This window comes from Leguminivora glycinivorella, chromosome 9 (genome assembly GCF_023078275.1).
Source record: "Leguminivora glycinivorella isolate SPB_JAAS2020 chromosome 9, LegGlyc_1.1, whole genome shotgun sequence".
NCBI classification, from domain to species: domain Eukaryota; kingdom Metazoa; phylum Arthropoda; class Insecta; order Lepidoptera; family Tortricidae; genus Leguminivora; species Leguminivora glycinivorella.
The window spans coordinates 14,645,209-14,671,248 of record NC_062979.1 but is presented as its reverse complement, the minus strand read 5'-3'; the positions used below and the strand labels follow the sequence as shown (position 1 = coordinate 14,671,248).

The 26,040-nt window shown below is 36.3% G+C and overlaps 1 protein-coding gene across 1 annotated transcript in view; it reads left to right on the top strand.

The window, feature by feature from the left end:
* The first annotated feature begins 812 nt into the window (after nt 1–812).
* LOC125229711 (trace amine-associated receptor 8b) overlaps nt 813–26,040 on the top strand; it is a 90,505-nt gene continuing 65,277 nt past the window's right edge. The window contains exon 1 of the mRNA XM_048134625.1: nt 813–980. The gene's annotated coding sequence lies outside the window, so the exon portion shown is untranslated. The remainder of the gene's footprint in view (nt 981–26,040) is intronic.

The window sequence follows — 26,040 nt, the reverse complement described above, 5'->3', positions numbered from 1 at the left end:
AGGCAACGGTGTGCGCCTCGCGCTGGCACGCGGTCAAGCGCGAGTCGAGAACATATTGTCAGATTGTAAATTATAACGATTTATCTGAGTTAAATTTACGAAATAAATGCAAAACACTGAAATAATTCTAAAACATAAATAAATTGCATTTTTCATACCGTATAATATATTTTGTAGCTTAATAGTCAAATTTGGGTTGTGCAACAAAAATCCTTGGCTGATTGAAACATCCTTTGCCTGAAATATTGTACGGATTGTATTAATTTTTAAAACTAAATCCATTATTCCCTTGGGAATAAAATAGTACATTATGCTTCAGTACACGTAGACGCAATGAGACCTTTAAACAGCAAATGTGATGAAAAATAATTTATGATATAAGCGGTAGAATTTGCTGTATCTTATTTTTTCTCGGTCTTTAATAGACCTTTTTCCTCTAGACACATCTTTTCATAGTAAGTATCATGAAACGGAAAAATAAGACTAATAAGCTAAACCATAATGCAATCGTTACAAAAATAACCCGATTTATGATGTAACCTACAGGTAAAAGACAAAATAAAGGCGTTATGTTAATTTTAATAAAATCTTCGGGAAATATTACAAACTAAAAGTTAAGAATAAAAAGAAAGCCTGCTAGTGTCGATAAGCGGTTAACTTGTGGACGTAGATATCTTAGACAAGATCTGTAATCAGCTTAGCGCGACGAACAGAACTTTATCCCGCGAGCGATCCGTGGGGAGCGCCAAACGTTTCAGCGCCTTCAGCGTTTCAGTCCCCAATCCGACACGGCCGCGACAGGAGGTGTGCGCCGCGCTTCTGCGCAACACTTCGCTACGAGCGAAATATAATCAACCGGGAAAATACAAATCTCGCAGTGATGACGCTTAGATGAGTTCGCAGACTGACTTTAAAAAGTCTGCCTTCGTTGATATGTGTATGTGTGCAGTTACGATTATTGTTGACATTGTTTGCTGCGGGTAAGTGGAGTGATGCTACAGAATACGGTTTCATTTTTCCGTCTCTCAAACACGTTTTGTTACACGAGAGTGACATTTGCTTAATGAATGTCGCCTACACTATGAATAAAATGACAAAAGTATTTAAAAATGGTCGATGTTTCGTCTAAAAGATAAAAGTAAAAGTTTTCCCGTGGGACTTCGGGTATTTTTTCCCCTAGTCTCCGAATAATTTGTCAATGTAATGTTAACAAACTCTGAAAGAACCCGACATCGACTGCGAGATTTTCGGGTAAATATTTCACTTCGGTCACAATTAAGCCATTTGTCAGCAAGCCTTTTAATTTACTGCTCAAATTACTCTTTTATTCATTACCAAAATTTAACGCTTTGTAAATTTGGCCTTTCTTTGAAGAAATGTGGTAACTTTCTTCGGGATAATTCTTTTAGATCTCAAGATTTTGTCTGCAAATACATTTTACCGTCGGGACTTTACGAAATGTATTTAAGTAAAGACGTACAATTTATGTAGCTTTATTAAATTAAGGCAAATTAATTGAGTACTTACTCGTTTTGAATGTAATCTCTCCCGTAATTTAACAGATCTCTACGTAAGGATTAATAAGGTGACGCATTTATAAGTTTTGGCAACAGGGCCCTCGATAAAGCAATAGCATACTCGTGAAAGCATTAAACTGGTTGTTGATGGCATCAACTCCAGTGGTAGTGGAGGTTGCTTTACGTTGGAAAAACTTTCATACACAGTAGAGAAGAAAGGATCTCAAGATACCTTTTTTAAACAAAGAATTTTGAGGTATAAATTACAGAATCGTATCATATTTCTGAATTTGGAGTTTTATATTCCCAATTCCCCAGAAATTTTTTTCGCAGTTTATATATTTCGCAGTTCTTCTTAGACATAATTTTTTTATGATTTCTCCATAACCGTAAGTAAGTACAGTGTCGGTGCGGATTAGATACATGGTTTATAAAATTTCGAATAAACCTGGTTGAAATTTCAGTGAACATTTCGATTGGGATGATAAGTGAACTGATCTCTTTTACGTTAATTAAAGATTCGTAGGTAATCTCAAATAATTAGGTAAACTTTTATTTATAGGCTGTGACTATGCTTCTAAGTTTAATAAAAAAAACCTCAGGACTTGTGGACTACGTTATACGGTACGTAGGTATTTAATTGTTTCAAGTAGAAAAAAAGGATCTTTTGATAGTCTTTTATTCGGAAAATAGGTATAAAAAAAGATAAACCCACAATGAAATAGACCGGCCCGAAACGAACAATTAACACATTTCTCAATTTAATAACAGTGTAGAAATTTAATAAAACGCAATATAATTTCGGCTTGGGAGCAAATGGATTAAAACCATGAAATAGAACACCAAATGCGTCTCGCCGTGCTATTTTAATAAAACATTTTTAATTTCAGAAAGGTTATTCAGAAGTGAGAGCAATAAAATTGCAATAAAAGTGAGAACAGCCCTCACTCCTTATTGAAATTGCGCGCAACTGCTGTACCACAAGCTGTCATGGCTATTATGTATAATATCTTAAAATTGCTTCGTTCCATTTGAAAGTTTAAACGAAACGACTCGACTTTGACGCCGCCTGAACAACGGGCCCGAAGATGCGGATAATTGGGAGTTACGGGGATCCAGGGGACACTCGAAATTGCTAAGAAAATAACCACAAAATTAAAATTTTGAAAAAATCCGAGACCGCGACATAGTAGACCGATTTTCATGAAACATGGCTAAGAACACTCCCGATTAACTCAGATTTCGGACAAAAAAAAACTAAATCTAAATCGGTTCATCCGTTCGGGAGCTACGATGCCACAGACAGACACACACACACAGACAGACAGACAAACAGACAGACAGATAGACAGATAGACAGACAGACAGACAGACACACACACAGACAGACACGTCAAACTTATACCACCCCGTCGTTTTTGCGTCGGGGGTTAAAAAAAATCAGATTCTAATTGCATACCAATATTGCAATATTAGTGTTGACTCCCTAGTGTTAGTAGACTACCTAGCACCTACAGTATAAAACCGCATGATACCTTGGAGATACCTTTAAAAAATACAAAATACTAAAAAATATCGGTTTAGACATTATTTTAGGAGTATTGATGGAATCGATGAAGATCGTTAGTTTATTCACTTTGCCTACTTAAAAAAGTAACCAGTGAAGGCATGATTCTTTAAAACCTGACTGACTGAAATAATTGTATTGCGTTCCTTTTGTAACCATCGGATGAATGCACTGAATTACCATTGTTGGGTGAAAAAACACGTCCGCATGTCGGATATCATATCTGCAGGGTACTTAATATACAGAGAAAAATATAGATGTAGGTACATAATTATGGGAAAAGTTTCAGTAGGTATAAAGAGACAGGTGCGAAAATCCAATATTGCTCTGAACACTAATCTGGAACGTTAAATTAACATGATTGTTGAGAAGATGAAAATCACTTACATATCTCACACTCACTAAGGCTGTTTCTTCGGAATCCGTCTCTAGTCAGGATCCCTGCTCCGTCCTCACATTCGAAGGCCCTTATAAGTCTCCGGGTGCCTCTCACTCTTATTGAGACTGCTCGAATAAGGGAAATTTGGACTTTTACCTTCAACCAAAACAGAGTGATTTATTTCGTATTTATGGACATATACTCGTATATGGTAATGTGTTTCTGAGAGATGATACGAGTATGGTACTACAGTCAGCAATAAAAATAAACGTTAAAGTGCCAAAAATAATGATATCTGCATATTCAATTATTCACTATGGTATGGCGATAAAAATTAAGAATGTAGTTTAAAGGTCTTCGTTAGGTGCACCACTGGTGCTGCCCTGACTTAGTAGGCTTTTCTATGTTAAATCACTTAAATCTCAGGGAATCAAATTTAACGGCCGCCGGCTAGCATTAATGTTTGAAATGTTCATATTTACGTGTATATTTGACAATCAGTACCACCCCTTTACACACGTTGCCAATTGATCGAGCGTCTTTAGTTATTTTAATAATATTGAAATGCCAAGTGCTAAAGGTACCTATTGAAGAAAGTCATACAAAACCGAGCGTTTGTATTTCAATAAATTAATAGTTTAAAAAACACTATAAAACACGCTTTTATAAATGCACGTAAAAGCCAAAAATAAATTATGGATCGTTCAAGTTGTCTCTATTTGTGAGCTGAAGTTTAAAAACTATGTGCTTTTAATTATAATATTTGATTGTAAAAGCGTGGGGCGCTGGAACAGGAAAGACTTTTTGTATAACTTGCTGATAAATCAAATTATGCTATGCTACGGGAAGGAGGTTACACAGATTGACGCGCTAACTGGAGTTGCAGCATGACTAGTAGGTTCTACATTAAACAGTCAAATCAATTAAAAGTCAGTGTTCAAAGTAGGTACCAGTTTGTCGAACTCAGACAAAATATGCGCTAGTAGCGAGGAGAGTCGACAGTCACCAACACTTAGAACGCCGCTTTTTTCCGGTAATCAAAGTACAAAAGGGGAAAGTGTCTACAGTGACAGGATGCAGAGTTCTTGTTCGTGGACGAGATATATTTGGTTCTTTTTGGTAACCCTTAGGCGGAATATGTAAACGTTATGTTCTTATGCAACTTCATTCGCCAGGAAGTTCGGATTAGTATTTGTTTACAAGAAAGTCTTTCCTGTTCCAGCGCCCCACGCTTTTACAATCAAATATTATAATTAAAAGCACATAGTTTTTAAACTTCAGCTCACAAATAGAGACAACTTGAACGATCCATAATTGGACAGTGTTATGGAATAAGCGATCAAGCGACAGTTAGTTGAAATCGAGAAAATGAGCTAGAAAGATTTGAAATTTGAATCAGTTGTTGTAAGTTCATTTATAAAGTAAAAAAGTTAATTTTGACATTGAACCTATAAAAGTGTTCATAATTTAAATAGATAATAAAAATTACACCATACCTATTCAAGTTTCGAAGTTATTAACGTTTTTCCGCTTGATTCTTTATTGAACTAATACTGGGATGAGGTTAATTTATTTCGCCGTAGCGTACTATGAGACATATTTTGTCGCTTGATTCTTTAATGCAAATTGTTAGAGGTAAAGTGAATACTGGAATAAAATAAAATTCCATATATTTGAGTAAATAGTGCTATTGTAAATAAATCAACAACAATGTTTTCCTCCACAGTGATTAGGACTAATCCGTCTAACAATTTAGTTTTGTTCTCCAATCAACTTTTTTTAATAAATGTCAAAAAAATCAGCATATATGGCAAAATTGGCATTGTAACTAATAATAATTCATTAGTACTAGCCAGGATTACACATATAAGATATTATGATATAACAAAACCTCTTGTTACTTAGTTCTCATTAAGCGAAATATCCTGCAATTTCAAATATGTAACAACGAATTAAACGACACCATTAGGGCGGTTAAATCGATATTGCGTTTATAAATCATCAAAACTTTAAACCAAAACGAATTAATAACATTTTTATGGCGTTTAACTCGATTTTGCGATTTAGAATATACGCTTATTATAATTTGTAAAAGGAAATTTGGCGTTCAATTCGTTTTTACGTAACGACTTAGTACACAGGGCCATACAAATTTTAACGTGTCGCTTGATTCTACCCCTTAAAATAAGGCTGTGAGCATGATTTTTCAACAAAGAAATAGTCAATACTATAATTATCACATTTATATCCGAACTGCATTCATAACTTTTTTTTCGGATTTTGGCGCTTAGTTCGCTATTCCATAACACCGTCCAATTTATTTTTGGCTTTTACGTGCATTTTTAAAAGCGTGTTTTATAGTGTTTTTTAAACTATTAATTTATTTTATACTTTTTAGTCATTAATAATGAAATACTTTTAACATTTATACATAAATTTATTTCAAGTAGGCGGATTTTACATGCCATTTGTGGCTTAACGTGTACTTATTGCTAATTGCTACTTAATAATAACCAGCGGCTACCTTCTTATTACGGTATTATCATAAAAATGTTTATACCTATTAAGTTATCCGTAAAAGATAGACCCCCTTTATTTGCTCTTAAGGGTCACAGGAAAACCATTACCCAACTTATTTTAAATACAACGTTGATCTTTCTTTTATGCGCGGGGCTTGGCCCCCCGAGCCCCCCTTTGTTTGCTCTGAAAGGTCACAAGAAAACGCTATCCCAACTTATTTTAAATACTACGTAAATCTTTCTTTTATGCGGGGGACTTCGCCCCCCGAGCCCCCTTTGTTTGCTCTTAAAGGTCACAAGAAAAAGCTAAACCAATTTATTCTAAATACTACGTTGATCTTTCTTTCATGCCCCCGAGCCCCCTTTGTTTGCTCTTAAAGGTCACAAGAAAACGCTAACCCAACTGATCTTAAATACTACGTTGATCTTTCTTTCATGCGGGGGGCTTCGCCCCCCGAGCCCCCTTTGTTTACTCTGAAAGGTCAAAAGAAAACGCTTACCCAACTCATTTTAAATACTACGTTAATCTTTCTTTTATGCGGGGGCCTCGCCCCCGAGCCCCCTTTGTTTGCTCTGAAAGGTCACAAGAAAACGCTATCCCAACTTATTTTAAATACTACGTTAATCTTTCTTTTATGCGGGGGCTTCGCCCCCGGCCCCCTTTGTTTGCTCTTAAAGGTCACAAGAAAACGCTAACCCAACTTATCTTAAATACTACGTTGATCTTTCTTTCATGCGGGGGGCTTCGCCCCCCGAGCCCGCCTTTGTTTGCTCTTTAAGGTCACAAGAAAACGCTAAACCAATTTATTCTAAATACAACGTTGATCTTTCTTTTATGCGGGGGCTTCGCCCCCCGAGCCCCCCTTTGTTTACTCTCAAAGGTCACAAGAAAACGCTTACCCAACTTATTTTAAATACTACGTTAATCTTTCTTTTATGCGGGGGGCTTCGCCCTCCGAGCCCCCCTTTGTTTGCTCTTAAAGGTCACAAGAAAACGCTAACCCAACTTATTTTAAATACTACGTTAATCTTTCTTTTATGCGGGGGTTTCGCCCCCCGAGCCCCCCTTTGTTTGCTCTTAAAGGTCACAAGAAAACGCTAACCCAACTGATCTTAAATACTACGTTGATCTTTCTTTCATGCGGGGGGCTTCGCCCCCCGAGCCCCCCTTTGTTTGCTCTTAAAGCTCACAAGAAAACGCTAACCCAACTGAACTTAAATACTACGTTGATCTTTCTTTTATGCGGGGGCTTCGCCCCCCGAGCCCCCCTTTGTTTGCTCTTAAAGGTCACAAGAAAACGCTAACCCAACTTATTCTAAATACTACGTTGATCTTTCTTTCATGCGGGGGCTTCGCCCCCCGAGCCCCCCTTTGTTTGCTCTTAAAGGTCACAAGAAAACGCTAACCCAACTTATCTTAAATACTACGTTGATCTTTCTTTCATGCGGGGGGCTTCGCCCCCCGAGCCCCCCTTTGTTTGCTCTTAAAGCTCACAAGAAAACGCTAAACCAATTTATTCTAAATACTACGTTGATCTTTCTTTCATGCGGGGGCTTCGCCCCCGAGCCCCCTTCGTTTACTCTGAAAGGTCACAAGAAAACGCTTACCCAACTTATTTTAAATACTACGTTAATCTTTCTTTTATGCGGGGGCCTCGCCCCCGAGCCCCCTTTGTTTGCTCTGAAAGGTCACAAGAAAACGCTATCCCAACTTATTTTAAATACTACGTTAATCTTTCTTTTATGCGGGGGGCTTCGCCCCCCGAGCCCCCCTTTGTTTGCTCTGAGAGGTCACAAGAAAACGCTAACCCAACTTTTTTTAAATACTACGTTGATCTTTCTTTCATGCTTCCCCCCTCGAACCCCCCCCCCCCCCCTTTTTCTGTTCTTATCTTCCGGCACCATCATCAGGCCTTGAAACCTAATCGTAGTCATAGTTCATTACAAGACTTTTCTAAGAAGCCCAAAAACAGCTATGATACGATGTTCCATCATGTAGTTCCAGTTCATATCTTCCGGCTCCATCATCAGACGTTGAAACCTAATCGTAGTCAAAGTTCATTACAAGACTTTTCTAAGAAGCCCAAAAACAGCTATGACACGATGTTCCATCATGTAGTTCCAGCTCATATCTTCCGGCTCCATCATCAGACCTTGAAACCTAATTGTAGTCAAAGTTCATTACAAGACTTTTCTAAGAAACCCAAAAACAGCTATGATACGATGTTCCATCATGTAGTTCCAGTTCATATCTTTCGGCTTCATCATCAGACCTTGAAACCTAATTGTAGTCAAAGTTCATTACAAGACTTTTCTAAGAAACCCAAAAACGGCTATGATACGATGTTCCATCATGTAGTTCCAGTTCATATCTTCCGACTCCATCATCAGATCAGCTCAACAGTACCATATTATTGTATTGTCATCGGAACTACATATAGCTGCCAATTTTCATTACGCTACGATCCTTGGAAGATGGTTAAATTAGCCTCCGCAGATTCCATTACATAGTTAGTTACATACACGACGACCTAATAAAAGCGTGTTAATAAAAATCGGTTTTTAGGCGATATTAAGTACTATAGTCTATAAGCTACAACACGAAATTGCCTTGTATGCTGTTCCGTTCTAGATTCCCGTTTCCGTTAGCGCCAGCTGCAGAGAATTGCTAATGTTATACAGTGAAACCTGGATAAGTGAGACTTCAAGGGACGACCAAATTTATCTCACTTAAAGAGGTATTCCACTTATTCAGGGTCTCAGTTAGACAGGCATAATAAAATGTTTGTCTAATTTACAGAGGGTATGACTAATAGAGGCCAGAATACCCCATATGTCAGTTATAGAGCTGAAAATAAGGTTTTATTCATAATAGTTATTATTAGTTGCATACTACTTAAGAGAGAGATTTTAGTTTTAATTATTTAAAATTACCTACCAAGAAAACCCTTAAACTGACTTGAACACAAAGGACCAATCACGTAATTTAAATACAGTGAAACCTGGTTAAGTGGGACCTGGATAAGTGAGAAACCTCTTTAGTTGGGACCCAAGGTGTGGTCCCGACACTTTCGCACCGATTTACCTCTATTAGTGAGACAAAACAGACCTCTATAAGTGAGATTAGTCTTTTCGATTTTATAGTCACATTTCCCTCTATTAGTGAGACAGAGTGTATATTTTACCTCTGTTACTGAGACTATATTTGAAATGTATGTGAACTTAATTGTTTGTTAAGAATTTTATAAAAAATTACCTCTGTATCTGAGACACAGTCAATCTATGACCTCTGTAACTTGGACTTTATTGAAAATCTACTTCCATATATCTTCGCATTCTCTGGTAATTCTATGAGTCAGTATATTGAATAATGGGTTATTTTTTTATTTCCATTACCGGGCTTCTTATATTTGGTTTGTGGAGTCCAAAAATTGCACAGATTTAAGTTACTTTTTATACAAGACAAATACGAAGAAATGATGACGCTTACGTAGCTTAGCGGAACAGTAAAAAGAAGAAAGGCAATAAAAGGTCGGCAACAAATCACAGCCTAGGATGCGTAAACACTCTTCGCTTGCCTGCGTACAGCGCATCAATGCAGATCCATACTAATATTATAAATGGGAAAGTGTGTGTGTGTCTCATAATTTTAGAACAAAACGGGACTTAATCGCGTAAACACTTACATTTATATTTGGCCCGACGTTTCGAACATCATATTATGTTCGTGGTCACGGGTAGAATATAAAATGTAAGTGTTTACGCGATTAAGTCCCGTTTTGTTCTAAAATTATGAGTGCAAATCGTGTTAGTCTAAATCAATATATGTGTGTGTGTCTGTTTGTCCGTCTTTCACGGCAAAACGGAGCGACGAATTGACTTGATTTTTTAAGTGAAGATAGTTGAAGGGATCGAGAGTGACATAGGCTACTTTTTGTCTCTTTCTAACGCGAGCGAAGCCGCGGGTAAAAGCTAGTATTTTATAAAAAATAATACACGTGCGGAAAAGAGGAGATTCGAAACGAGTGCCGTTAAATTAATGGGAAATGTACTCTTTAGTCGAACTTTTTTACATTATATTTTTTTATAATCACAAATTGTACGAGCTAAAACTTGTGCTTCAATATAACGCTTTAATAAGACGCCTTAAAGAAGTTAAGACACGATTTTATGACAACCAACACGTGTAGGATAGTAGGTACGACTGGTACGAAACTACGAATAGGGCAATACAGGTCTTTCTTTAATCTCTTTCTGATGAATGATCTTTATTTAATTTTGGTACTTCTTACTAAAATAACCGGCCAAGAGCGTGTCGGGCCACGCACAGTGTAGGGTTCGCTAGTTTTCCGTATTTTTCTCGAAAACTACTGAACCTATCAAGTTCAAAACAATTTTCTTAGAAAGTGTTTATAAAGTTCTACTTTTGTGTTTTTTTTTCATATTTTTTAAACATATGGTTCAAAAGTTAGAGGGGGGGGGGCACACTTTTTTTTCCTTTAGCAGCGATTATTTCCGAAAATATTGATATTATCAAAAAACGATTTTAGTAAACCCTTATTCATTTTTAAATACCTATCCAACAATATATCACACGTTGGGGTTGGAATGAAAAAAAAAATCAGTCCCCACTTTACATGTAGGGGGGGTACCCTAACAAAGCATTTTTTTTCCACTTTTTCCACTTTGTCGGCGTGATTGATATACATGTCGGAGCCGGTAGCTCTACGAAAGCATCAGGGGCCTGGCACCAGCTCCATGGTGGGCGGAAACGGTGAGCATATCACACACACACAAGTCCAGTAAATGTTTATGCAATAAATTATGTAACTAGTAACGAATATTACTAAATCACAACGACAGTTAATTAAGTTCCAAATCACAAAGAAATCACACCAAGTCAATCAAAGCTTTAACATCACTAAGTTATCAGAAACGGAAACGAATCCGTGGGTCAAGTGGTACAAGTCGGTACTTAAAGCGCACACGTAATCTCACGGCACGGTTATGGGATAGGGCGCAGTCGCGCGTCTATATTCAACCATGTCCCAAATCTTAATGCCCTCTTGGCACCTCAAGGAATGCTTATAATAAACAACTAATTTCATTACGTACCACATCGGACCCACGGCTACGTTCGGCGGTGTTTATAATATCCGCCCCGTCTCAAAGAACAAAGATATCACTGTGACAATTCCGCTAATGCTGTTAATGTAAACATTGGACCAGGAATGTGGCCCACCTTCACGGGCCTCAGCCACTATAGGGTTACAGGTGCCTTGCGCCGACACGGCGATCCTGACTGTCACACGTCCCAGTGTGCCCAATAAAATCGCAGGCTTTCAAAAGAAGTACAATTTTAATCACTCAATCTGCTCGGCTATCCTGCCATCAAGTCACAACTATGACAGAAAGTTAAGTTCCCAAAATCCATGCCACAACTTATAATCAAGTTGCCAATAGTATCAAAACCAATATTCACATAAAACACAGATCAGAAACAGCCCAAAATCGAATTTCACAAATTCGACACAAATCAATTGTCTCAACATCAATTCAGGCCACACGCCAAAACAGATCACAAAATTCACAAAGCAACCGTATTCCTCCTGCTTGTCACTACCACCGCGCAGTCTCCGTACCAGCTACACTGGGTTAGGAATATGACCTACGGCTACGGCCAGCAACCAAGGCAGTAGATAACGTTGCAAAATACAATGCCAACCATGTGACATCAAAACTCAGAAACTCGGCATCCATGTGTATCGTCACACCTCGCCGACACGGGCTGATCCTGACTGTTCACTAATTTCATCAACAGATGATCATTAACCATATTTCATGAGAACGTAACAATCTGACATCGTAGCGCCACATCGCACGCACCTATTAGTGCATATTTTGTTGTTATCAATGCACAAAATCAATTTGTATCGAAGAATCGAAGAAATCAACAAGAAGTATCAATTTGTATCGAAGGAAATTAATAAGGTATCTTAAATGGACTTTAAAACTTCAAATAGACTTAAGTTGATTTCCTTTGTGATTTCGTAAATGCATTCAATATCAATTCACAGCGTAGATTTCCTCACAATAAATGTGTACCTCACAATAACAATTATTGTTATACTCACAAATAACTATCTACGCTTCTTCATATTTTTTTTTTACACTGCTATTTAAATAGCCTTCATACTGCTGTTCAAGTGCTATTCATCCACACATTTTTTTTATATTTTTTTTAACTTTTAGCATGACTAGGATATCATAATCACCAAATGTATGCCATGATGATCAGTTAGTATTCTTCATTATGCTATAAACATTCACTGGGATTATTATTTTACAAAAATAACCTTAATTACTGTATTAAAAGAGCTCAACATCATACCCCACTTTCTCCTGATTGCTGTCTTGAATATAATTCTTAATTTTAAGCATTATGCGCTCAAGCATACTATGCCAGTGCTATATTATACCATATATACGGGGAAAATTCGTCTTCGTGACTCAATTCAAGTTTATTTGCTAGCCATCGGCCATAAACTAATATTGTGATAGTAAAGCTTCTACAGTCTCACATGACATGACCAATATTCACGTAATACCTAAGTAGTAGGTAATAACATTCTTTTTATTTTTATTTTTGTCATTTTGTGCATCATTGGTTAATTCGCATATGACGACGAAACATATCCGGAGTAAATCTTCTTCTTCAATTTAAATATACCTGCAGCTTCCAATTAATAATACATTATCATGGTTTATTCAGGAAACGGCAAAAACTTATTATGTCCAAGAATCATGTTTAGGTACTTTATTACTTCACTTACTTTATCAAACAAAAAAAATGAACTGAAATGAAATGGTCAACACTGTCAACAGTGTATCTAATTCATTTTTGATGAGAAACATAAGATTTCGAAGTATATTTAGAAGATATGTACTGTACAAGTACAGTACTGTAACTTATTTTTTTTTTTTTAGATTATGAATGTTCAGTTCAGGGTCTCCTAATTAATTGTTAAAAATCTCTGGCTTTTGTATTTTGCTTCAACAGAAATACTAACAGGACCCATTCGTGTACCGTTTCTATAAACAATAACATAAGTGCTCGATTATACTTTACTTATACAGAAGCCTCATCAGCTACGAACTCTTACAACAACAACAACATTTGTAACTCGTGATAGTCGTGATGTAAAATGTCGGCATTGTAAGAAAAGCTGTAAATAACTGGCTTTTCTTCTTTCATAATATTTTCTTCCTGTGGTTGTGGTCTAAAACGACGTATTTTGTTGCTTTTACATAAACAACCATCACACTATAAAGTTACTGATCCAACCAGTACAGTAGCAATATTCTCCAGCAACATAAATGTCTTGCTAAACCCAACAGACGTTATTTGATGACGCCATTAGAATAAATAGCTCTTTGTTCGTTAACAGATAGGTACATTATAATTTTGTCATTTTTTTTTTCAACTCTCCAGAAACGCATCACTGTACCTTAATATTGTTGTTTCAAGTTTATTGTCTTCTTTAACAGAACTGACAGTGAAATCAAAAGCTTTTAAAGACTTGCAATAACTTTTAGGTAAACCAGGACATGTTATTAGTTTCGTAAACCTTGTTTAAAGTTTCTAAACTTTAAATTATTTATTTAGCAATTAAATAGTCCACAAGGGGCACTTTACACGTCATACGTCAAAACTGACCACGTCTATAATACATCAAACATCAACCAGTTCATTCAAATTAGGTCTCATTTCGCCAAAAATTGTTTCACTTTTCCCAACATATAATTTGTTCAGCCAACTCTGGTCTACCAGATATTAAGGCAATAAACCAATCCAACGGATATCTTAAAAAAAACGACACATTAACCCAACAAAAAGATTAAAGATGCATTGACAAACTATTCATTCTCAAAATCATATTCAGTTTTAATCAAAATTCAAATGCGTATACCTACTACGCTAACGCTCTGCATTCTCTGTTCAATGGTTGTACCTATTTACTCGCAATCTACCCAAGATTGCCACTTTTTTTTTAAATGTTACTTGAGATTATCACGCTTGCCATCACACTACAGGCTGGCCGACTCGGTCGCCATCTCATACAGACTGGACAACTCTGTCGCCACCTGAGCCGAGACTAGCCAAGCGACTCTCTCACATATACGACTCACCAACCGGAGTCAAACACAATTAACACAACCAAATCTGGCAACAACGACACCACAAATGCCAATGCCAACACATATCATAAAGAATGCAAGCCTTCTATTTTATGTGGACTATATAATGTCCCTTTCTCTAAAAATTATCGAAACAAAGTTTGTCATTGTCTCCTTAATAAATGAAATAGTTCTTAAATCAAACCTCAGTTGATCCTGTTTCATGGTTTTAATAATTGCCACATCTTTATAAATCAAAAGATAAGGATCCATTTCTTTTCATTGAGCATTTAGCAAATTGCATGAAACTAACCATAACCAAAATGATCTATCGATGATTCATGAATATCTTGATACTACTTAATTTTTTTTTTTTTAATGAAAATGTTATCAAAGAAGTTCAACTAAATATGTCACGTCACTTGATGACCCGATAATCAAATCAAACAAATTCTCATCACGACAGCACAGTGGGTGCTTCACTGAACATCAGGTACTATCATGTGGTAATGTCTTTTCCACCGAGATGTAGATAACACATTAGACTGCATCATTTTCGCTGTTAATTTATAACCATACAAAAGCTTGATACCTTTAATCAAGTATTCAACGAAAGCAATTATGATTTGGCTCAAGATTTCGCTATCCAGATTACTTGACAAAAAAAAACACATTTTCTTAATAGTGGTTTCTCACCGGCCAGGCTCTTCTAATTACAACACTAAACAATGTGTAGTTCAAATACAGTAAACTTTAATTACCTCTTATAGTAATTAATACTCAGCATCTCTCTCAGAAATCTTCAAAAAAAAAACTTCTCAAAATCAGGTCAACAAAATATCGTTGAAAGTGTTGAAACCATTTAAATGACATGGTCAAGGTTCTGATAAAACATACATTAATCTCTATGGTATCTAAAACAAAAACAAATGAATAATCCGTTCATGTAATAAAATCTCAGTCATAAAACATTATTCCGTAGGTTCGTCGCATAATGTAATCGACATCAAATAATTACGTTCGATGCTATATCGACTTTCTGTTAACATAAGAGTTAACACTTCATATCATATTATCAAAAACATTGAAACTCAACAAAACAACACACAAAAGTGTATAAAGGCTTAATGTCTATTACTTATCTTGTCATCCCAATAGATAAACGATTGCTGTGCAGTCTGGATAAATTCGTACTGCACCACAGTGTCCGCAGTCAAAGTTGCTGCACTCTGCAACCATCGCGCGACTAAATATCGCAGCACTTATTCCGCTTACGGGAAGTAATCAAACCAATTGCAGGTGTAATATTTCCAACATATAACATTTCAACAGGTATTTTTCTTATTTTAGAGAATTCCCATCTTAATAGGTTGCATCTTCCATACGGTAGATCCTCAAATGACGAACAAAACAACCTCCAATCGATTTTCAATCAAATTCCAATACATTGTTGATTTCGGAATTTCCACAACTTTCCAGAATTTTCCTCTTTTACGATCCCACTTCTGATGTCGGAGCCGGTAGCTCTACGAAAGCATCAGGGGCCTGGCACCAGCTCCATGGTGGGCGGAAACGGTGAGCATATCACACACACACAAGTCCAGTAAATGTTTATGCAATAAATTATGTAACTAGTAACGAATATTACTAAATCACAACGACAGTTAATTAAGTTCCAAATCACAAAGAAATCACACCAAGTCAATCAAAGCTTTAACATCACTAAGTTATCAGAAACGGAAACGAATCCGTGGGTCAAGTGGTACAAGTCGGTACTTAAAGCGCACACGTAATCTCACGGCACGGTTATGGGATAGGGCGCAGTCGCGCGTCTATATTCAACCATGTCCCAAATCTTAATGCCCTCTTGGCACCTCAAGGAATGCTTATAATAAACAACTAATTTCATTACGTACCACATCGGACCCACGGCTACGTTCGGCGGTGTTTATAATATCCGCCCCGTCTCAAAGAACAAAGATATCACTGTGACAATTCCGCTAATGCTGTTAATGTAAACATTGGACCAGGAATGTGGCCCACCTTCACGGGCCTCAGCCACTATAGGGTTACAGGTGCCTTGCGCCGACATACATATTGGTGATTGATATACAAATTTCAGCTTTCTAGTGCTAACGGTCACTGAGATTATCCGCGGACGGACGGACGGACGGACGGACGGACGGACGGACGGACGGACGGACGGACGGACGGACGGACGGACGGACGGACGGACGGACGGACGGACGGACGGACGGACGGACGGACGGACGGACGGACGGACGGACGGACGGACGGACGGACGGACGGAAGGACGGACAGACGGACAGACAAACATGGCGAAACTATAAGGGTTCCTAGTTGACTACGGAACCCTAAAAATCATTTAGGAAACTTTGAGATAATGCTGACGGTACCTACAGTTACAGTGGTCTAGTTATTATTGTAGAAAGTTAAACTTAGTATTTTTTAACCGCCGCAGCCAAATCTCAAGGAAGGTGGTTCTCAATTCGTCTGCTTTTTTTATGTTTGTTCCACGATATCTCCGTCGTTAAAGGACCGATTTTGAAATTTTTTTTTATTGAATGTATGTATGCATACAGATTGGTACCATTTTTACCGGAACCCAGTTCTGATGATGGGATCCTGGAGAAATCGAGGGAACTCCTCAAATCTGAAAGGCATACATATGGTGATTTTTAACCGACTTCAAAAAAAGGAGGAGGTTCTCAATTCGACTGAATGTTTTTATTTTTTATTTTTTTTATGTATGTTACTCGATATCTCCGAGAATCGTGGACCGATTTTCAAAATTTTTTTTTTGTTCGAACGGGTATAACCCCGAGATGGTGCCATTGACACCAAGTCGGGGTCTGATGATGGGATCTTGGAGAAATCGAGGGAACTCTTCAAATGTTATAGGCACATGTGATGTTTTTAGTGTATTTTTCAAAGGTACACCAGTATTTACGCCTGATGGTAATAATTTTATGTGGCTGAGCTGATGATGGAAGGTCAACTCCTCAATGGTTAGGAGTTAAAGGATAATTCTTTCACTACTGTACATATATTCGGACTGATACATATAATATCAATAGGAACCACTAAAAATCAACAAATAAATAAACTTTTTAACAAAAAAATAAAACCGCCTTCAAAAATAAGCGCGTTACAAAGCACGGAGAAACTAAAAAGGAAAAAATAATAAACCTTTGAATTCAGATTTCTTATCGTATTGCAATAATCTAAACATCCAAATTATAAACAAATCAATTATTTTTGGAGTCGGTGCCAGCCTGCGTATGGTTGGGTGGGGCAAACAGGCAATAGCAAGGCGACGAACAGGTCTGGTACCGACTACAAAAATAATTGATTTGTTTATAATTTGGATGTTTAGATTATTGCAATACGATAAGAAATCTGAATTCAAAGGTTTATTATTTTTTCCTTTTTAGTTTCTCCGTGTTTTGTAACGCGCTTATTTTTGAAGGCGGTTTTATTTTTTTGTTAAAAAGTTTATTTTTGTATTTTTAAAGGAACAACATGCATTTACGTATGGAACAGTGAAATTTGGTGCAGTGGAACTGCTGATGATGGTAAGAACGGAACTCCTCAAATCTGGACGGCACACTAATAGTGACTTTGGTATTTTTATAAGAACAGCATGCACTTACGTCCAGAACAGTGACATTTGGTGCAGTGGAACTGCTGATGAAGATCAGAACGGAACTCCTTAAATCTGAACGACACACTTATAGTGACTTTCGTATTTTTGTAGGAACATCATGCATTTTTAAGTTCAGTACAGTCACATTTATTTGTCAGGATATTTGTTATCTTTGTTGTGCTTACATATTGAGTTTTCAAATTTTGGCAAGCTGGATTTCTTATAATCGGATATCGGATTCATGAGGAAACTCTTCAGACCTTAACGGTATACGTATATTCATTTGTGTTTCCATCAAATAATCAAAGATTTACATTAAAATCAGTTTTAAAAAAATACCTACACATTTGTACATAATCCAACATTCGCAAGTACCTTTCACCAGAACCCCAAAAGCGGTGGTTTTTTTTTCTTAAAAATTATTTTACACCATATCGACTATTTTAGTGTCAAGCTCGCTTAGAATGAGCTTGCTCTAAGCGTATTTACTATGTTTAGGTATGTCACTTACGTGACAACAATGTTATGTTAGAAGTTTACACTAAGTGGAAACACAATGTTGAATGTTACCAAGAATTCAAGTTTAGTTAGAAGTTCCTAAGTTGACAAGTTTGTGTCCATTCGTCAAGGCCATCTTTATGAGAGATATCCATCCACGAAACTACAAAAGCGTTAATGTCAGAACTTGTAACTAACAAAGTTATGACATCATTAATAGAAAACGAATATGATATACGAAAAGTCTTACCTGTTCTTAGAGGATATAGAAATAAATCTATTAGGTAAGATATAAAAAGGACTATTAGATTAAGTACCAAGTTACCAACCTACTTTGCTTGTCACAGTCATCAATATTAGTAATAACCTCAAAGAAAATTCTTCGAATGTACCTCTCGAAAAGGCAAAATGGACCGAGTTAGGGTTCGAGTACAGTTCGAGAAAAGTGAAGTGCATCTCATCTCAGAGAAAATCGACATTTAAGTACGAGTATGTAAAAGCCTCTTTGATGTTCGATAATTCTATATTCCGTATTCCCATTTTAAGAATTTTACTAATAAACAAACATGCACACAAACATTATAAATTAAAATAGATTTTTAAGTTAAAACAAAGAGTGAATAATAAAACACTTATGACTAAAACGTCTACATTATGTTGAATTTAGGATTCAGGAGTTCAAACATATGCTCCACGTTTTGGTAAAAAATGAAAACCTCGGTATAAGCTGGGTTCACTGTTATTTTATCTCATAACGGTTCGAACAGCACTGGCTATTACTAATATTACTAATATTAACCACAAAACCAACAGTTCTAGCTACGTTCGTTAACGTCCAACGTAACCTATACTCCGTTTTTTTTTACCTACGTTAACTCCCGCCTGTATTCCCAAAATGGATAGACAAATATTTTTCAAATACTGACTTATAAAAAGCTCTTTCATTTGATGAGCATTTCTTGTTTTGTTTGATATTTTTTTATTTTGACATTTAGGGAATTTTAGGTCAATTGTACTCAGAATCACGAGTAGGTACTTTTAATCTCACTGGGTGACAAAAAGTGTCCTAGAATTTCCATACATTTTAAATACTCTCCTCTTTTGTTACCTCACACAACGTGTACGGAAAATGGTAACAAAATAAGAAAAAATCGTATAGGACAATTTTTTAACTACTAGGATTGAAAAATCTAGTGATTCTGAGTAGAAATAAATAGCATATAGTTTTTCAAAAATATCACATTTCATAAAAGTGGCGAAAAAAAAGAAATGCTCTGATATGTAACAAAATATAGTTTAAAAAAACTTTGATTTTTAATTTTCACTTTTACCCCCCAAAAGTGACCTATATAATTAAATTTTCTTAATCTAAATTACATGGGTCACAGGTTAACATATGTGTGCCAAATTTCAAGTTAATAGGTTCAGTAGTTTTGGAGAAGATTTGCTGTGACAGACGGACAGACAGACGCAAGAGTGATCCTATAAGGGTTCCGTTTTTCCTTTTTGAGGTACGGAACCCTAAAAAGAACAGAGTGGCCTAGTTTCAGTGCCACTCTAAGGAATTAAGGGGTTGAAAGAAAACTAAATCGTGATATTGCAGTGACAAGTTGCTATCTCCCTCAAAAATTTAATCCATATCATACTTACTGTCGAGTTCTACGATACCAACGGAAAGGAAGGTGGCAGTGAAATTCTTAACCCCAGCCACATAGGCAATGTCTTCTTTATTGTAAATGTACGTATTCTTAACTTCGTATTAAGGTGTCATTCTCTTTATCCGCGTTCTCCGTTAACTTGTTTCTTTTCGATGGCTCTACGCTTTTTACAAGAGTTTTATTGTTCCGAGGACTTTGGAACTGTATTGTTTTCCGCTCATAAGAAATATTTTTATATGTATTTTTGCCAAGAGATAAATAAGTTTGTTGCTGTTGACAAAGTAATCCTATTTCATACGGCATTTTCCTCCTTTGAAACAGAAAACATTAAGTGCCTTCTCTTTATTTTAATATTATTTTATTATATTCTTGTATTAATATTATTACAATGTACTTACCAAACATTGTTATTACATAGAAATTTTAACGGAGTAAATGTACATCTAAAAATTAAACATGATAAAAAAAACAGACACAAATGAAAAACAACTAAATAACCTTAGAGCTGCAAAAGACTAAAGATAACAAAAATTCTCAATCCCAACTACAGATCAGCAATTCCCGTCAACTTCGTACAAAAATTAAGGGAAAAGTTAAATTTGTTTTTATTAATTCCTATTTTGTTAACAAGATTTTGTTGATGAATTGAGATTTTATTAAGTTTTATTTCGTCATTAAGGTTCTCTAGTATCTATATTTTCTTAATTATAACAATTATCATGTATATATCTTACGAAAGTCGAATTATATTACTAAATGTTGGTAACAAAATAGGATCAATTAAAATTTGCTGACGTGGCATTGTACAAAGTTGACGGGAATTGCTGAGATAACAAAAATACTCATCCATCCTCCTTCCCAGAGATGTACATCTCTAAGAAAAATCTGAAAAACGATCTAAAACTAATATAAAATTCAAAATAAATTCGATTATATCAATAGCCAGAGCGTGCAGATATGGTTCGAATTTTTAACTGCTATGAATCTAATGCTGCTAAAAATAAAATGATGGAAGTAAACAAATGCGTTATGTAATCCAAAGTAATAAATGGATTAATACAGTTACGATTTAGTCTTTATTCGTACACTGATATTAAATCGATATATTATTATATGAATAATAGCCGTATTTGAATATCAGTCAAACGAGTGCTCATTTAAAACTTTTACGAACATTTATTAATGCGACTGAGACGCTCGAACGCTGCTTCTGAAAGTCTATGAAAGAAATAGCAATACCCAGCAGTTCGATTTTACATACTTAATCAAAAAAATAACCCTGATATGAAAAAGTGACGTTTTTGTTTTAAAAACGGTAAAATTGTAAACCGAATGTAAATCCTTTACACTTCTAAAACACTTAAGTTGAGCTATTGTGCAAGAGTACCACCATTCACAATAAAATCCTCTTGAGCAGCGAAGTAGATTTTACTATCTCGTATTGTACAGAAAAGTAGCTCCTCACGGCCAGCGGAAAGCTCAGCAGGAATGTTCATCGTAAACCAAACGAGTCGATTGCTCGCAGCCCGTATTATCCAGCTGACGGGTTAAGCAGAGTTTTATTAAAGATATTTAGCTCAAAGTTAAAGTGTTTTCTTTGAGTTAAAACGGACTAGGAAGGAGCTCAGAAAAGAAAGGCAATGTCTGGCAAGGGGTGTTATAACACTTATAACTAACAGGGCAGGCACATACTATGTAAGTATGTAGTAACAGTATTTTTGCCCTAGAGACTAATATCTACTCGTCCCACTTTAATTCCTAAATAAATGTACTTTTAAATAGCGTTGTACAATCGCGTCCATAATATCCTTGTACTGCACGCGTAGATACAGATAAACCTTAAAATACGTCTATCAAAACGTAATTTCAACTTCAGTATCAATGATGAATTAAAGTAGATAGGTACCAAACAACTCTAGATTATTTGAAAATGTATGGAAGCAATGTAACCACCCCGGCGCGTTATCGAAATATTCGGGTCGGTTATACCGAAGCAAATCCCTGTGGCGGGGGTAATCTTATGCAATTGCCTTAGCTATCGAAGCCCGTGAGATGGGTAGACCTAGCGCCAGCAGTAGCATAACTTCGTAGTTCATCATCATCAAGTACGTTCCGGCTGTGGAATGAGCTCCCTGTCGAGGTATTCCCGATGAACTACAGTATGGGGTTCTTCAAAAAAGGAGTGTAAAAGTTTTTAATGGGTCGGAAACGCGCATGTGACATCTCTTGAGTTGCAGGCGTCCATAGGTTACTGTGACCGCTTTACATCAGGCGGGCCGTATACTTGTTTGCCACCGACGTGCTGTAAAAAAAAAGTAGCCACGACGACCAGACTGGCCTAGTGGGTGGGGACCCTGCCTGCTAAGCCGATGGACCTAGTTTCCCGGGACTCGAAACTAGGTCCATCGGCGTAGCAGGCAAGGCTATTTATTTGTGTGATGATGTATTTGTATATTGTATGAACATGACTGTGTAATGTGTATCGTTGCCTGAGTCAACAAACCACAAGCTTCTTTAAGCTTACCGTATGGCCAATTTGTGTAAGAATGTCCTATATTCTTGATTATACTTTCCTACCTAGGAAAATTAGAATTAGATTCAGCATACAGTACCTACTTAGCCATATTTAGATGCTTTGGACTATGACGGGTGTTTTATATTATTTTGTACAAGTATCTAATATTCTTTTGACATGGCAGTCAAGCCAGGTAATCTGCAGAACTGTTCATATTACCGAATTTATTACATTAAATAATTCCATTCCTTTCGAGGCTATATCAGAATCAGATCACTAATAAGTTCACCAACCTTCATTCAAAAGCATCGTTAATATATGCACCGACCTTTATGCTTTAATGTTTACATATTAATTTGAGCGCAAATGACGGAGGTAAGTCAGGAATAAATTTTCCTGTTTGTTAGCAACGACATAATTGTTACATTACGGGAGAAACGCAGAAAAGAGGGAATTCGAACCGGGGCGATAAATTAAAACACGATCGAACGGACCCATATAACCATAATCGGTCGCCGTTCCTACGCAAATCCTCCTATTTTGTGTACACACAGGTCTTCGGGTCTCAATGCTTAGTCGCAGTACGGTCGACGTTTAGTCGCGGCGACCCAAATGGGGACGATTGGTAACAGGCACAAATGGTCACAGAAGTGACAGTTGTGTGTACTACGCGTGCACACACTGTTACCGTTTGGCGACTACTTTCCCAAAATCATTCGTTCATTTCATTCTTTTCAAATGGCGACTGTCAGAGACGTCAAAGTAAAAAGAAATAAAATCATTTGACATTAAAATGTAATGGCGTAAGAATTTGTTAAAGATAAATATTGTTTGCATTTGTAATATAATGTGGGCTAATTACCATGGCCAATTAAATTGCTCGAGTGATTTCATAAAATAAGTCTAAATTTATCAACGCGCCATCAATTTACCTCAGTTTAACCAGTAATAATATTATTGACTACTCGGTGTTTGCGTGTTATGTATATTGATTGGTGAAGTTTTAGTGCTCCGGTGCATATACTATACTGAAATAATAAAAATAATGCCTAGAAAACCAATAAAGTTGTTAAAATATGGATTAAGACGGTAATATTCCATGTAAAAAACAGTCGCCAAACGGTCACCAAACGGTCGACAAACGGTCGCAAAATGGTCGCAGCGTACACGCGTGACCGAAAGCAGTGAATATTTATTGGATTTTCAAAATGGCTAATGTATTCATTTTTTCCAGGTATCCTCAAACTTTATAAACAATTAAATATGCCGTCATACTCAGTTGTCCTCACTAAAGAAGATTAAAAAAAAATTGTAACGTGCGTACCGAGCTGCTGGGTTGTAAAGGATCGGGGATCATATTATTATGGTCTTCTATAGAGCAACTAGTATTTTGCGGCATTTCACAATTGACACTTGACTTGTTGAAGTAGTCGTCATTAATATTACTATCAACATTAATTTCAGCGATCTGTACTTCTTTTGTCAAGATTTTTGTATAGATAAGTGTCCACAAATTTGTAATGTTAAAGAGACATAAATAAAACGTAGTAGAGTAAATAATGTGTTTTTTTTGTAACCCAAACAAAATACTTGTAGATACGAGTGCGGAAAAGAGGAAAATCGATACAAGTAGCGATAAATTAATACACGAACGAAGGGAGTGTTTTAAATCGACACGAGTTGTGAATGTCCTTTTCGCACGTGTATCGTACGACGATTTTCAGTACCTAAATCTAAGCTAAGAGTTTCGACCAGACAAGAAATGAGTCATTGCTTGATTTGTTCGCACTACTGCGTTAAAAAAAGCAGCATCTGTTCTGAAAAAAACTATCATTGCGCAACAGAAATTCTATTAATATCACAGTAAATACTCTATTTCATTTGATTCCTACTTTTATTGTGTAAAGCAACACTACACTTCATTTTTATCAATAAGAATTAAAAATTATATATTTAATACATTAAGTAACTATAAAGTGCTTATCTATTTGTATAATCATTCTGCACTTTTCTTAACTTTCCCACATTTCTATAAAATGTCGAAGAGTGCTTAAATGGTCGTCGTTGTTTATTAATATTTAATTCGCTCATATTTAAATGATTCAAAGCAACCAGTCCACAACTTCACAAGACAGTTTGAGAAACCTTTGTATTTCAGATTGTCATTTGCGGATACAGTGGTTTAGGAGCAGTTCGGTAATCAGACCTACACATGTGTGTACAAATTCTGTCAATGTCACTGTCAGAAACCGTTCTGACAGTGACAATGACAGCCGCAAATTCGTCCACATGTTGTTACCGTTATGTGTGCAAACGTCGACTAATAAAGTGTCGTTAAAAGTCATTCTGACAGTGACATTGACAGCCACAAATTCGTACACATTTTGTTACCGTAACGAGTGCACACGACGACTACATTTTGTTATTGTATCAATACGGTCGCATTGTTTGCACGACGTTACCACGCGTTATGTCACATTTGACAGTTAGTTACTGATTTGAAGATTTTGCGACTGAAATGGTTGTATGGGGAGTCGATACGAGTTGCAGATTACCTCTTCGCACGTGTATCGTACTGCGTTTAAAACTATCTACAGATGACCCTTTGAAGTTTTGACATAGGAATATAAAATATGTACTAATTAGGTAGGTTAATTACTTTGAAATCAAGAAAGGAGCACTATATGCATTTACTGTAACAGTAGTACCTACATACGGCTCCCTTCGACCGTGCTTTAACTCGACATATTTCCTATTCGCACGTGTATCGTACGACGTTTTACACGACAAGTAATGTACAAACAAGCGAACAAGTATGAATTTTGCGAACAAGTGCATATATAACACCGCATATTATGTCTTGATTTAAGATTATGTTAGCCCAGGCTTGTTTTTGATTCTAGGAGATTCTTTGTTCTAGTCTTGGATCATCCTTATTTGGATCCGGAGTCGTGTTACTGTACGTTTTCTTTCATGTACCAGAGGCTTAATATTACGCGAACTCTGCTAAAGTAACATACACTACTTGTGCCCTTGAAAATGTTTAGTTGTCAGCATTTTAGCGGAAAAGTGTTTTTGTACAAAACATTTCTATCTATCCTTATCTCAAACTGTCTCTCATATTATTTTAATCATTCATTCGATGTGGTTCGTGAATTACTAATTTATATGTACATATTATTTTGTTTATTATATAGCATCTTTGAGTTATACTCGTAATCTGAGATGAAAATACGTTGTATATAACAACCTGGTGTTCAGTTATGAATCATAACTGAACACCAGCTGTGTTCAGTTATGAATCATAACTGAACATTGATTATTAACTTATGATTGTTCTTTTTTAATATTTAAGTATTATATGTTTGTACAAAAAAAACAAATCCCAAGAACCAAGAAAACATATTACCTCCTAAGTGCATTGTTATTTCAGCCCATATTTTGTATCCATTGCTCCATTTCCCAGAACGTGTGAATTTTATTTACAGGGCACACAGTATCAGTTCGGTATTGGGCGTAGTTGGCGTGCTCCCAAGGTTTTA